The sequence below is a fragment of the Notolepis coatsorum genome, assembly GCF_963971535.1.
Source record: "Notolepis coatsorum genome assembly, chromosome: 9".
Lineage (NCBI taxonomy): Eukaryota > Metazoa > Chordata > Actinopteri > Aulopiformes > Paralepididae > Notolepis > Notolepis coatsorum.
Genome location: NC_140173.1, coordinates 107246190 through 107259607, shown reverse-complemented (window position 1 = coordinate 107259607; position 13418 = coordinate 107246190).

Genomic DNA, 13418 nt, shown 5'->3' with positions numbered 1-13418 from the left:
GAGAAGACCGAGCGCAGTATACCGAGCTGCGTATGTGCCTAGAGACAATCATGTCAGGAGTACAGGACGAGCCATACAAGTATGCCATTCTCCTCAAGCACCTCAAGGTAACTAGAGCGCACAACATAGCGCTGGCATACTCCAATTCACCAACTCCCTATTCTGACGCCCTGGCTGCCCTCGACGCACGTTACGGACGTACGTGGGATTATGTCATTCAGGAGATACGTGAGATCGAACGTCTCCCCCCGGCTAGAGACAACCGAGCCCTGGACGACTTATCAGTCAAGGTACAGTCCCTAGTAGGGATGCTCGGGTCCCAGAGAGAGAAGGGGAGGTACGAGTTGTACGCCAACTCCAACGTGGAGCGCATATTGGAGAAGCTCCCCCCATTCCGCCAAGAACGCTTTCGGCGGCAACGAAACTACCATGACCCGAATGGCCCAGCACAGTCACTGCTGGATCTTGCTGACTTCCTAGCCAGGGAGGTTAGCAGCCTAAGAATTGACACCTTCGCATGGGGTGGCTCGAACTGTAAAGAGGGACCGAGGAGGGCTAAAGACCAAAGTAGGCCCATCACAGTGATGCACCAGGCCGAGGCAGTGTCACGACAGAAGAGTCACAACCCCCCCGCCAAAGAGAAATGGAAGATCGCATGTCAATACTGCAACAGCGAACACTGGCTGTCACAGTGCGACGCATTCAAGAAACTGACCACCGCCGAAGTAAATCAGTGGATTAAGGCTAACAAGTGTGACGGCGCTCACTTCGAAGCACTGCACGAGAGCAACAAGCGAAACTCAGCTCCACAAAGCAACTCGAGAACAGAAGTACTCTACATCAACCCCGCGAAGAGTGGGAGCTCTAGAGTGCTCCTCAAGGTAGTACCAGTACTCCTCAGTCACGGGGACAAGGTACTCGACACCTACGCCGTCCTCGACGACGGGTCGGAGAAGACACTCCTCCTCGCCTCCACCGCGACCCAGTTGGACCTGCGGGGCCCAGAGGAGACCATGACCCTCCGTACCATTCGTCGAGACTTAAAGACAATCAAAGGTGAAAACGTCTCGTTCACCATTGCAGCGATCGACCAGCCTGAGAAGCGGTACGCCATCAGCAAGGCGTTCACGAGCTACGACATAGGTTTGTCACGCTATGATTACCCCATCCCACAGCTGAGGGAAAAGTACGACCACCTACACCAATTGCCCATACCGCTCATCAGCGGCGCTACACCGACCCTACTCATTGGCTCCGACCACGCGGACCTCATTGTCCCAACTGATGCGGTCCACATCGGACCCAGAGGATGCCCAGCCGCGGTTAAGACCCGACTGGGATGGACGCTCCAGGGCCCCCTCTCCGGGCCTTCCAGCCAACCAACGTCCACACACTGCCTTTACACCAAGGTGAGCGACACAGACAACACTCTCCTACAGCACGTTGAGAAGCTATGGACACTAGACGCGCTGCCATTCAAGAACGAACGCAAGATGGTTCGGTCCAAAGAGGACAAGTATGCCATCGCTCTACTAGAGCAGAAGACTACGAGAGTCGAGGTCGACGGAGTGCTAAGATACGCAACCCCACTCTTGAGGCGGGACGGGATGCCCACTCTGCATGTGCCTAAGGGAGCGACGCACAACTGCCTACAGAGCGTATCCACGCCAGAAGAAGCAGAGAGCATCCTAATGAAGCTACAGGCTTCGTTAGCCAAAGGTGGATTCGACCTTCGACAGTGGGCCAGTAGCGACCCTCAAGTTCTCCAGCACCTCCCTCCAGAGACTAAAGCCGCTAGCAGCGAGACCTGGATGGCGCACACCCCAGGCGAAGCGCAAGAGATGACTCTGGGCCTCGTCTGGCGCTTCAAGACGGACTCGCTTCACTACCGACACACACCTCTGAGGACGGATCAGGAGACGTCCACGACTAGACTGACCACTCGGCGGAGTGTGTACCGAACACTCGCCAGCCAGTACGACCCAATGGGGTGTATTCTCCCCTACACCACCCGGGCGAAGATGCTGGTGAGAGAACTGTGGGCCAAGGAGCAGGGCTGGGACGACCCCATACCCGAGCACCTAGCCACCACATGGAGAGAGTGGGAGGATGAACCTGTCTTACTCCGCGAGGTTGTCATCCCGCGGAGTTACTTCCCCCCTACCGTGCGACTGGAGAAGTGTCAGACAGACCTGCACGTCTTCAGCGACGCCTCAGAAGTGGCGTACGGATCAGTGGCCTACCTGAGGGCTCGAGAAGAGGGAGTTCTGAACTCCAAGCCCCTCGGCTACGTTTCAAGCGACGTAGCTGACATCGACCCCATCACCCCGAACTACCTCCTGATGGGGCGGCTGGACCCTGCCCTTCCTCAGACTGTGTACAGACAGGACGGGATGAACGGACGGAGAATGTGGAGACACAGCCAAGTACTGGCCGACCAGTCTTGGGCCCGCTTCCTCCTACACTACTTGCCCTCCCTTCAAGCCCGTCAGAAGTGGGTGAAAGACAGGGACAACCTGACCGTGGGGACCGTCGTGATGATCATAGACCAGTCACTACCCCGAGCTACGTGGCCAGCCGGCCGTGTGAGCAGAGTGATCAATGGTTCGGATGGGAAGGTCAGAGCAGCAGAGGTCATCGTACAAGGGCGGACTTATACCAGACCAGTAGCTAAGTTGATAGAGCTTCCTGCGTTCCCTGACCCCCCTGACGACGACGATAACCCACTGACCTTATAGATTACTTCCAACTCCCCATAGCCTATTATGGAGAATTTGACTTGACCCTTAATATTAATCTGTGCCCCACATTTTATTTGCTAATTAGGTTCGGACTAATTAGGGGGTAGCTGTTCTGAAGGTCCAGATTAACACTGAAAGTCTGCGTTTATTATTTTGTATAACTTATATATTGTTTATATATATAAGATATATATCTTCACGTCATCTGTTTGCCTAACAGTATTCATCATTCGCTTATTGTATATGTCCCATTCTTAACGCCGTAGGCGCCAGTGCGCGCGCCCCTCTAGACATGTTTCAGAACATGTTCAGACATGCCCGGACAAGTGAGAGAGCGTATTGATCTGTATGGGTGAATAGGCTCAGAACACAGGAAAACTAGCAGAGTAAGAGAGAAGTAAGGTTTGGAGCAGTTGTAAACAGCACGGCCAGGCAACGTATCGTTATAGAGAGCCGTACGGCTAATTAGATACAACTATAATATTGTCGAGCCATTATTGGCACAGTATAGTGACTTGTGTAAGTGAAGTAACGTGGAGAGACTTAGAGTTGAACCCAGCGACGTTCTGGACATAACTACTCATTGGAGACCTCCTGCGGGTTAGCTTTAAGTACAAACGGAGCTAACTAGCTATCATCCATGCCAACGGGCTTTTGGATTAATAGCTATTAATCCTGCCATCGGGCGCTAGGAATACAAGGACCGGTCCGTACGAGACCCTCTTTCCCAGCGACGACAGGATTATCCCACCAGTCTGCAGTTTCTCTGGAGCCGGAGCTCTAGAGAGAACCACCGTCTCCAGTCACCATCTTGCTTTTCCCTGTGCCGCTTCGCTCCGTCTCACTCCCTTCAGAGCTCCACCAGTCGGGTATCCGTAGTATAGGAACTATCGTTACCTCTGACTTTGTTGCACTGACATTCTATTATTAAAAGAGAGCTGTGATATATAATATGTATGTTGCTATGACTATTAAAATGCTTGTTCAACTTGTATCACTGTCCCCGCGCCGTTAATAGAGTGTCCGCCATTTTTGTGTACTTATACTGTCTGGCCATTAACATATTCTTTAGCAGTGGTTTAATCTAAACATCTAAATACAGTCAGGGTTGTGTAGCCCCTTAGCTACATTACTGGACCAAGTAAAAAGGGGTAATATTATTATAATAATAATAATAATAATAATAATAATAATAATAATAATAATAATAATAATAATAATAATAATAATAATAATAATAATAATAATAATAATAATAATAATAATAATAATAATAATAATAATAATAATAATAATAATAATAATAATAATAATAATAATAATAATAATAATAATAATAATAATAATAATAATAATAATAATAATAATAATAATAATAATAATAATAATAATAATAATAATAATAATAATAATAATAATAATAATAATAATAATAATAGGGAGTCCAGTCAGATATTGGAACATGAAGAGAATATTATACAGGGTGTAAGGCAGGGAACCGAGAAACTGCTTGTGTGTATACATGGTGTTATGATGGAGCGACGGACTGCTACAGAGCGACGGACTGCTCTGTGTTATGTTAGAGCGATGGACCGCTCCGGAGCGACGGACTGCTCTGTGGTAGAATAGAGCAACGGACTGCTCCGGAGCGACGGACTGCTCTGTGTTGTTAGAGCGACGAACCACTCCGGAGCGACGGACTGCTCTGTTGTAGAATAGAGCGACGGACTGCTCCGGAGCGACGGACTGCTCTGTTTTATGTTAAGAGCGATGGACTGCTCTGGGGTATGTTAGAACTTTGTAAAGAAACTCAAAGTGTTAAGAGCGATGGACTGCTCTGTTGTATGTTAGAGCGATGCTCTGTTGTATGTTAGAGCGACGAACTGCTCTGTTGTATGTTAGAGCGATGCTCTGTTGTATGTTATTAATATTATAATATCGATAGACAAGTTATTTAAATAGAGTTTAATTATACAATGGATTAAACAAGAACTTCACAGAGAGATGAGGTGCAGTTAATTAACGAGGTTAAGGTGGAAAATAAGGAGGGAGTTTGATTTCCAGTTGCGCCTTCTCACACCTGATAAATAGGGCAAGAGTTTTCAGAGAACACGGTCACCAGAAAGAACTAGCGTGCGCAATTGCGCTGGGGGCCAACCATGGGATGAAGATAGGGTGCGGAAGTGGGTATCGGTAAGCTGCTGGTGTTGCGACGGAAGACGACAACAGGGAACCGCCCTGTAGGACAGATATGGGTGTTGAGAAGGTGGTAGACTAATAGATAACGATAGCGCCATGGGCTGTATGACACTCACAACGTCAACACAGTCTGAAAGGGCGTGGCCATGGCAGTGGCTTGCAGAGAAAATATATATATAGAGAACTGGAGAGGACAATATGGAATGAGCTGCAAGTCCAAAGCCATGGTATAATGGAAAACACAAAGGAAGGTTGTGTACAGAAGACTGCTGGTGTTGTTTCTTTTTGCTTTCAGAGTCCGGAGACGACCGATAGCGAAAGGGAGGACCATCGAGACGGCCAACAAGGCGGAGTCCAGCGGTCGCAGGCGGTGTTGCCCAGGGGAGGACGAGGCAGACATCGGGGGGGCTTTCCTGCGGAGACGCTGTTTCGAGGCGTTTTGAAACCGAGAGCATCGGCGGGTGTATTGTTGAATCATGAACAAAACAGTGACTTCCTTCCAGAGTTCATCAAGAGAGAGACAAGGCGACAATGTGAAGTCCTGTGTATTCATTGAGAATAATTCCCAGGAGTATGAGATATATTGGAAACCTTATGGAGGATTTATATATAAGATATATATATAGAAGGTAGATAGGGGGGAAATTGATGACAATTTCCAGTAGTATGTTAAAGGGGAACTCCACTTTTTTTGGAAATTAGCTTATTTAACATCTTCCCTGGAGTTAGACAAGAAGATGCATACCTTTTTTGTCTCTGTGCGTGCATTTTAGCTTTGGGAATAGACGCTCCGTTAGCATAGCTTAGCTTCATCACTGGAAGTGAGGCAGGACAGTAGCCTTACAGTGCCTTACAGTGTATTGCAAGGTCTGACATTGACCAAACTTGATATGCATGACCTTGGTGGGCTCTAGGTCAACTCCTGAAAAGGGGGTCAATGTCAGACCTTGCAATCAAAAGTTAGGGGGCGCACTGAAATTATGGCAAGGGTTATTAGCCCCCTAACTTTTGATTGCAAAGTCTGACATTGACCCCCTTTTCAGGAGTTGACCTAGAGCCCACCAAGGTCATGCATATCAAGTTTGGTCAATGTCAGACCTTGCAATACACTGTAAGGCACTGTAAGGCTACTGTCCTGCCTCACTTCCAGTGATGAAGCTAAGCTATGCTAACGGAGCGTCTATTCCCAAAGCTAAAATGCACGCACAGAGACAAAAAAGGTATGCATCTTCTTGTCTAACTCCAGGGAAGATGTTAAATAAGCTAATTTCCAAAAAAAGTGGAGTTCCCCTTTAAGATAAGATAAGATTAACTATTTCTCCACCAGGATCCAGGAAGGAGGGGGGGGGGGGTGAGTTTATCTCGGGACCACAAAGAAAGGAGGGTTTTCTGTCTCCCTTCATCTGGCACGAGGGAGGGAGGCCGTGTACATTAAAATGACAGCCGGAGTATAATTGAGAAACCAAGTAGGTTGTTGATTCTGACAGTTGTTTGAAGAATCAAAGGGGGGAGTGAAGGATGTCGAGGTCTTTCAATGTATGTAATGTATATATTGGGGGAGATGACAGCATCTAACAGTGCTAGATCAGAAAGGTAGATGTGCATGGTGGTGGAGGCGGTCGGAGAGAGAGAGGCAATGTATTTAGCAGCAGACTAAGAGAGCCCAGGGCATGCCAGGGTCGCCATCAGCACATAACAACTGATAAGAACAGCAGCAGGCAGAATGGTCAGAGAGAGAGTTTGACATCAATGAAACAGACGTTTTTAATGTGTGTGAAGGGGTGAACAGCAGTTGCCATGACAGCGCGTCACATGACAACCAGAAGAGGGGCGGGGCCTGTCATTGATGATAATGATGATGATGATTATTATAATGTGAGTGTTCTTCCGTGTGTGAGTTAGATCTAGAGACGAAGCTGAAGCGAGCGGACGTGGATCAGAGACTTTTCATCCCTCCCTCACCCTCGCCGGTGGGGGAGGGGAGATGACACATCATCATTAGCTTCGGCTAATGGGAGAAGGGTTTCGGCTAACGACAAGGCCTTAGCCACCATTGGACTAAACAGCAGAAGAGACGATAGAATAATGAATTTTAGTGTTCCATCAAAGACTTTTTCAAGGACAATACAAAATGGGTAACATCTGAGGCTTTGTTTATGTAATAAACAACGATTCCAAGAAAGGTACTACGCGGCCCAGTGTCAAATTCTTATGCTTACCTCGTGTGTCATTTTGGGCCATCTGTGCCTCCATCTTGTTCGCATATCTATTTTTTGCAGCTAACACTTTTTTGCGAAGCCTGTAAGCTGTTGCCTTGTACTCGTCCATATTTAGTAAGATACAATAGCGATCTTTAAATACTTGACCTGCCAACATTTTACCTGCATAGTTCATACAATCTAATAGCAAGGTGTAGTGGTTACGTCATTGCCGTTTTTCATGTTCCACCCTCTGTTCCAACGCAATATATTTCCCCATTGCCCATTTCTAAATTGTCTCGTTTAAAACAAATAAAGCATTAACATTTGCATGGTGTACCTTTCTGTGCTTATTCATCCACAATCTATAGCTCAACATGAAAATATTCGCAAAAGAAATTCAAATTTTATTTCAACCAAAGATTTTACAATTATGTTAGTGATAGAAGGGAACTCATTTTGTGCTAAAATGGAAAGCTTTTCCATTTCCATGCAGCAGAATTGTTACAATAGCCGATAATCCATTTTCCCAATGATAAATCCCTATACAGGTGGAATAACCAGTGACGTCAGACTACACCTCCCTATTGAAACTAAGGCCCTGTTTAGACGGAAACGCTAGCAGGTGAATCCGCAAAAATATTTTTTCGGATGTGCCTTTCGTTTATACGGAAACGGCGTTTTTACGGGGTGAAACCGCAAAAAAGTGAGACTACCTTCCAGGGTGGAATTCCTAGAAACGATAAACCTTTGCGCTATCATCTAAACTGTCAAACCGCATAAAACCATGACGAAAGGGTTGTCATGGCTCTCGTCACGCGTACTGCTTACATCACAGGCATGCGCCAGTAGCCTAGAAGCGTAAACAAAGCATGTCTGATTCTATCCATGGCGATCACCTGAAGGCTACATTGGCAGTACTTTTAAATACACAAGAATCTGTCCCGCGGCGTGACTGGACCCACTGTCTGTGAGTGACTCTGCTTTGGTCCAATCACATTCCCTACCCACAGTCTGCGAATCAGAGGCAGAGTAGGGCGGGTCTTCACAGCACGTCATGTGACATATGCGCCAATCGTGTGACAGCGGGGCTCAGTCGTCTCGAGTTGTTACAGCCTCGTCTGCACGGAGAATTCCATCCCAAAACGCTAGTCTGAACGCAAAATTAAAAGTGAGACCGTAAGACGACTTTTGCGGTTTCTGTTCAGACTCTCTCCGTCTAAACGTAGAGATATGCTGGGGGGAAAATGGCTTTTGTGCATTATATCAAAATATTTATCAGCTTATAACGTGTAATTCACATTGAGGGGCTTGTATGCACAGGGCCTCGCGGGAAGGGGGGCCTCGCACAAAAAAACATTTAAAAAAAGAAAAAGAAAATATTTTTTATTTATTATTTTTTTTATTTTATTTTTTTTATTTATTTATTTTTTGCGAGGCCCCCCTTCCCGCGAGGCCCTTTTTCCTCACAGACCTAAAATCTAGTTTTGCTTATATATTTCACATTAGACACGTTTGTAGAATGTGTCTGACTTGTTCCTGTCTCTGCGGCTCTGCAGCAGACATACTCACTATTGGAGCTCTGGGGCTCTGCAGCAGACATACTATTGGTTTCAACGAAGGGAGGGGTTACATCATGTGTACGCCGGCGTGCGTCAGCTGCGTTTGACTATTTCGCGCGTGCAGCTTTGGAGGTTATGCTTAGTTATGCCAGCCAAGACGAAGAGGACGGTCATTCGGCAGATGGACTGAAGATGAAAGTTGTTGCATGTTAGACAGTTCAGTCAGGCTAGCCATGTCGGCTTAGCTAAAGGCAGCGACAGCTAGTTAGCTTTAGCTACGTTATAATATCGAGTGCTAACGTGTGGTTCAGTCGGGATAGCCATGATGATGTCGGCTAGTAGCTAGCTTAGCTAAAGGCTAACTAGTGTTAGCTAACCTAGAGAGAGCGCGTGCAGCATTGTTATGCCAAGATGAAGAGGACGGTCATTCGGCAGATGAACTTCGTCAACTCCATGCGGTTGTCTCCATCCTCTTGGACGTTTAGTGAGTTTTTAATGCACTCTATTCTATTCCCGCCGTGGATATATCTCTCTCTCTCTCTCGGGAGCCAAACGGGCCGGCTAGCTGTTGTAGCTAATGTTATATTGAGCCAAAGCGGGCCGGCTAGCTAACGTAGCTAACGTTATATTGAGCCAAACGGGCCGGCTAGCTGTTGTAGTATCTAACGGTGTGTGGCCTGGTGTCAGTACCTGGCTACTCTATTTGCAGTTAGCCTATTTAGCTGATGTCGGCCATTGGCTCCTTGCTACTTTGTTTTCTCTGGTATAGACCCTCTTCTCTTTGGATTTAAGTGTTGATCTTTGTCCTTTTGGATATATGTATATTCATGTTGCCTTTGTGAAGTTATCTTTTCCTTCTGTTTTGTTCTTCCATTAAGTGTTGAATATCCTTTAGGGGCTCATCTTTGCTTATCTCTCTCATACATGCTCTCTCTAACACACACACAGACATGCTCTCTCTCTCTAACACACAAACACACATGCTCTCTCTCTCTCTCTCTTTCTAACACACACAGGCATGCTCTATATCTCTCTCTAACACACAAAATGACATGCTCTCTCTCTCTATATTTCTCTCTCTTTCTAACACACATATACATGCTCTCTCTCTAACACACACACACAAACAGACATGCTCTCTCTCTATCTCTCTCTTTCTAACACACACAGACATGCTCTATCTATCTCTCTCTCTTAAATTCAAATGGGCTTTATTTCACATTCTTGTATTCCTCCCAGTAGGTATGGGAGTTTTGAGTTATTGTCGATGTTTTCAAAGTCTCTTTGGGTGTTTGCAATTTGTGGGAAGTATGTCTTGGTATAGTGGGCAGGTTGTTAACACTTTGGTTGCCTAAGGTTAAATTCATGATATACCATAGATTGCCAGCGCTATTTGTCTATGGAGAAAGTCCCCTTCTTTGCAGGGCTATAACTTTTTAAATTCTATTGCTACATTGCCATTATTAGGGCCCATTCAAAGTCCTATATGTATTGTTCATTGTGTAGCAACGTTAAACTTTTTCATTCACATATTCATAGTAAAGTATGGTCTAATGTATAAGTATGTTTTCATCTCTTTCTGCAGCTTTCTCCAGAACGTGATCTATAGCCCCAAATACATTATATTGATGATGCAATACAGTTTTATGGCAATCAGCGCGATATAAAAAATTACAACTAAACGTACTTCTAGAAGTTACTACACGTCATCTGATGTTGACCGGATGGGCTAGGGGCCGTTTATAATTCCGTGGGCAGCGTTATACCAATCATCTAATGTGGGTCAAATGTTGATAATAGCAGTTAGTATCGAAGACGGTAACGTTACACGCTGAAACTCACCCCAGTCTCCGCGCGCCGTTGGGCGATCATCGTAGAGTTGAAATCTTATCATTATGGGATGTAAATTTACCCGGTCCATCTCCAGCTTGTATAATGGTATATACGTCCAAATCATGTTGTTTATCGAGTTATTGGCAATCGATCACTGTGTAGCGTGACGAGCCAGAGTCGCGGGACCTATAGCGAGCACCCGGAAGTACTACGGACGTAGCACAACCTCTATGCCACTTCCTGTTAAAGCGATTGCGCCGATCGGCCACCAGATGGCGCTCCTGAACCGCCAGAGAGCTCAGTGGGTCCTGCTGGTGGATCTCAGGCCAGCGGAGGGGACATATGAATCCGATCGCAGATTTTTGAAATATTGATATAAGGACGCTGTACAGCGTCCCCCGGCAACTTGAGCATGGCCAGCAATGACGTCAAAACACGTTTCATGGCAGTCAAAGTGTTAAGAAGTGGAGCTCGGTTTCCACCTCATCTTGTGTGCAGTGGGTCTGTCTTCGCTTGGGAGCCAGGTCTGCCTATGGCGGCCTTTCTCGATGGCTAGGCTGTGCTCGCTGAGTCTGTACCTAGTCAAGGATCTTCTTAGTATTGGGTCAGTCACAGTGCTCAGGTATTCTGCCACTGTGTACTCTCTGTTTAGGGCCAAATAGCATTTCAATTTGCTCTGGTTTTGGGTTGTTTCTTTCCAATGTGTCTCTCTCTCTCTCTCTCTCTCTCTGGCCTTGCTCTGGTGGAGGGTCAGGGGCATTGCCGGGTCTGTGCAGCGATAACACTGTATATTGACTGTAGAACGGGAGCTCTCTCTCGCTCTCTCTCTTGCTATATGTTGACTGTATCATGCCCAGCCTCGGGCAGCGCTATTATTTAAGAATATGTTGACTGTAAATCTCGCGTTTAAATCTCGCACAGGGCCTCGCATTTCTCCCAGGCGGCCCTGCTTGTATGGCAATCTACTCTGCAGCAGCTAGTAATAGACAATAGCAATATTTATATATTTGACCAGCCAACATTTCACCTGCTTTGTTCATACAATCTAATTCTAACTAAGACGTACCTTTTCCTAAATGAACAATCCTGTCCCCAAAGCAAAGGTGCCCTCACCAAAGCAATGGGGTTCCAACCCAAATCATAAAATGACCCCAAAATGTTAGAAACCATTCAGCTAGATTTATTAGCACAACATACTTGTTGCTAAATGATTATTTATTTTCGCAAATTCCTCTGCAAATTTTGCTAAATCTTTAATTCTTCATTATCGCCTTTACTTGGCAAGTTGGCCAATGTAGGCTACATAATGTGGCCACACCCCATAAACATTTGATGAGTAATATTTTTTGCTTCACCACCATTCATGCACAATGGGGATATATTCTGACTCAAAATGACCAGAAATATTTAGGAACGTTTTTAAGTCGATTTTAGGCGGAAGTAGAGAACGATTTAAGGCCTGTCCACCTTCCTTAAATATATCATATTTTCCACACATAACTCTCTCTGAGGGTCAACAGGAAACAGGAAGGAGTAGTCAGGCACCACCTGCCTGAAGAAGTCCACTATTATCCCTGTACCAAAAAAATCCAAGCCTGCTTGCCTCAACGACTACCGCCCTGTAGCTCTCACCTCCATAGCCATGAAGTGCTTTGAGAAGCTAGTAAAGGGCTACATCTGCTCCTCCCTCCCCATCAACATGGACCCCCTGCAATTTGCATACCGCCCCAACAGGTCCACGGAGGACGCCATAGCCCATGTGCTGCACACAGCAGCATCACACCTGGACAAGAGGCAGGGGAACTATGTGAGAATGCTATTCATCGACTACAGCTCGGCATTCAATACCATAGTCCCCTCCATACTCATAGCCAAGCTCAGGGACCTGGGCTTGAACTATGACCTCTGCCAGTGGGTCTTGGACTTCCTGACGGGCAGACCCCAGGTGGTGAGAGCAGGCAACTGCACCTCCTCATCCATCACCCTCAACATAGGGGCCCCCCAGGGCTGTGTTCTGAGTCCCCTCCTCTACTCCCTGTACACACACGACTGTGTGGCTCAGCGGAGTAGCAATACAATCATCAAATTTGCTGACGACACAGTGGTGGTGGGCCTGATCTCTGCCAACGACGAGAGGGCCTACCTGGAAGAGGTCAAGGTCCTGGCGGGATGGTGCCAGGAAAACAGCCTCTCCCTGAACGTCAGCAAAACAAAGGAGATGATTGTGGACTTCAGGAGGTCGGGGGTCAAGGACTACAGCCCCCTCAGCATCGACGGGGCACCGGTTGAGAGAGTCAACAGCTTTAAGTACCTCGGAGCCTACATATCCGAGGACTTGACATGGACCACACACATTGACAGTGTTGTGAAGAAGGCACGACAACGCCTCTACTTCCTCAGGCGCCTAAGGAAGTTCCAAGTCAGTCAGAAGATCCTTAAGAACTTCTACTCATGTACAATAGAGAGCATCCTGACTGGCAACATCACCTCCTGGTTTGGGAATAGCACTGCACAAGACCGAAGCAGACTACAAAGAGTGACACGTTCAGCCGAACGCACAATTGGAGGGGGGCTCCCCACCCTCCAGAACATTTACAACAAGCGTTGCAGGGGCAAGGCTAAGAGAATCATTAAAGACTCCAGTCACCCGAACAACTGCCTCTTTGAACTGCTGCGGTCAGGCAAGCGATACCGGAGTCTCAAGGCGAGCACAGAAAGACTCAGAAGAAGCTTCTATCCCCAGGCCATCAGGCTGCTAAACGAACAATGAACACTACACAACAACAACCATCAAACGCACATGGCACACACATCCACACGCACACACTCACTTTAAACAAACACACTGTAGCACCCACTCCACACACTTTATAGCACACACCCAC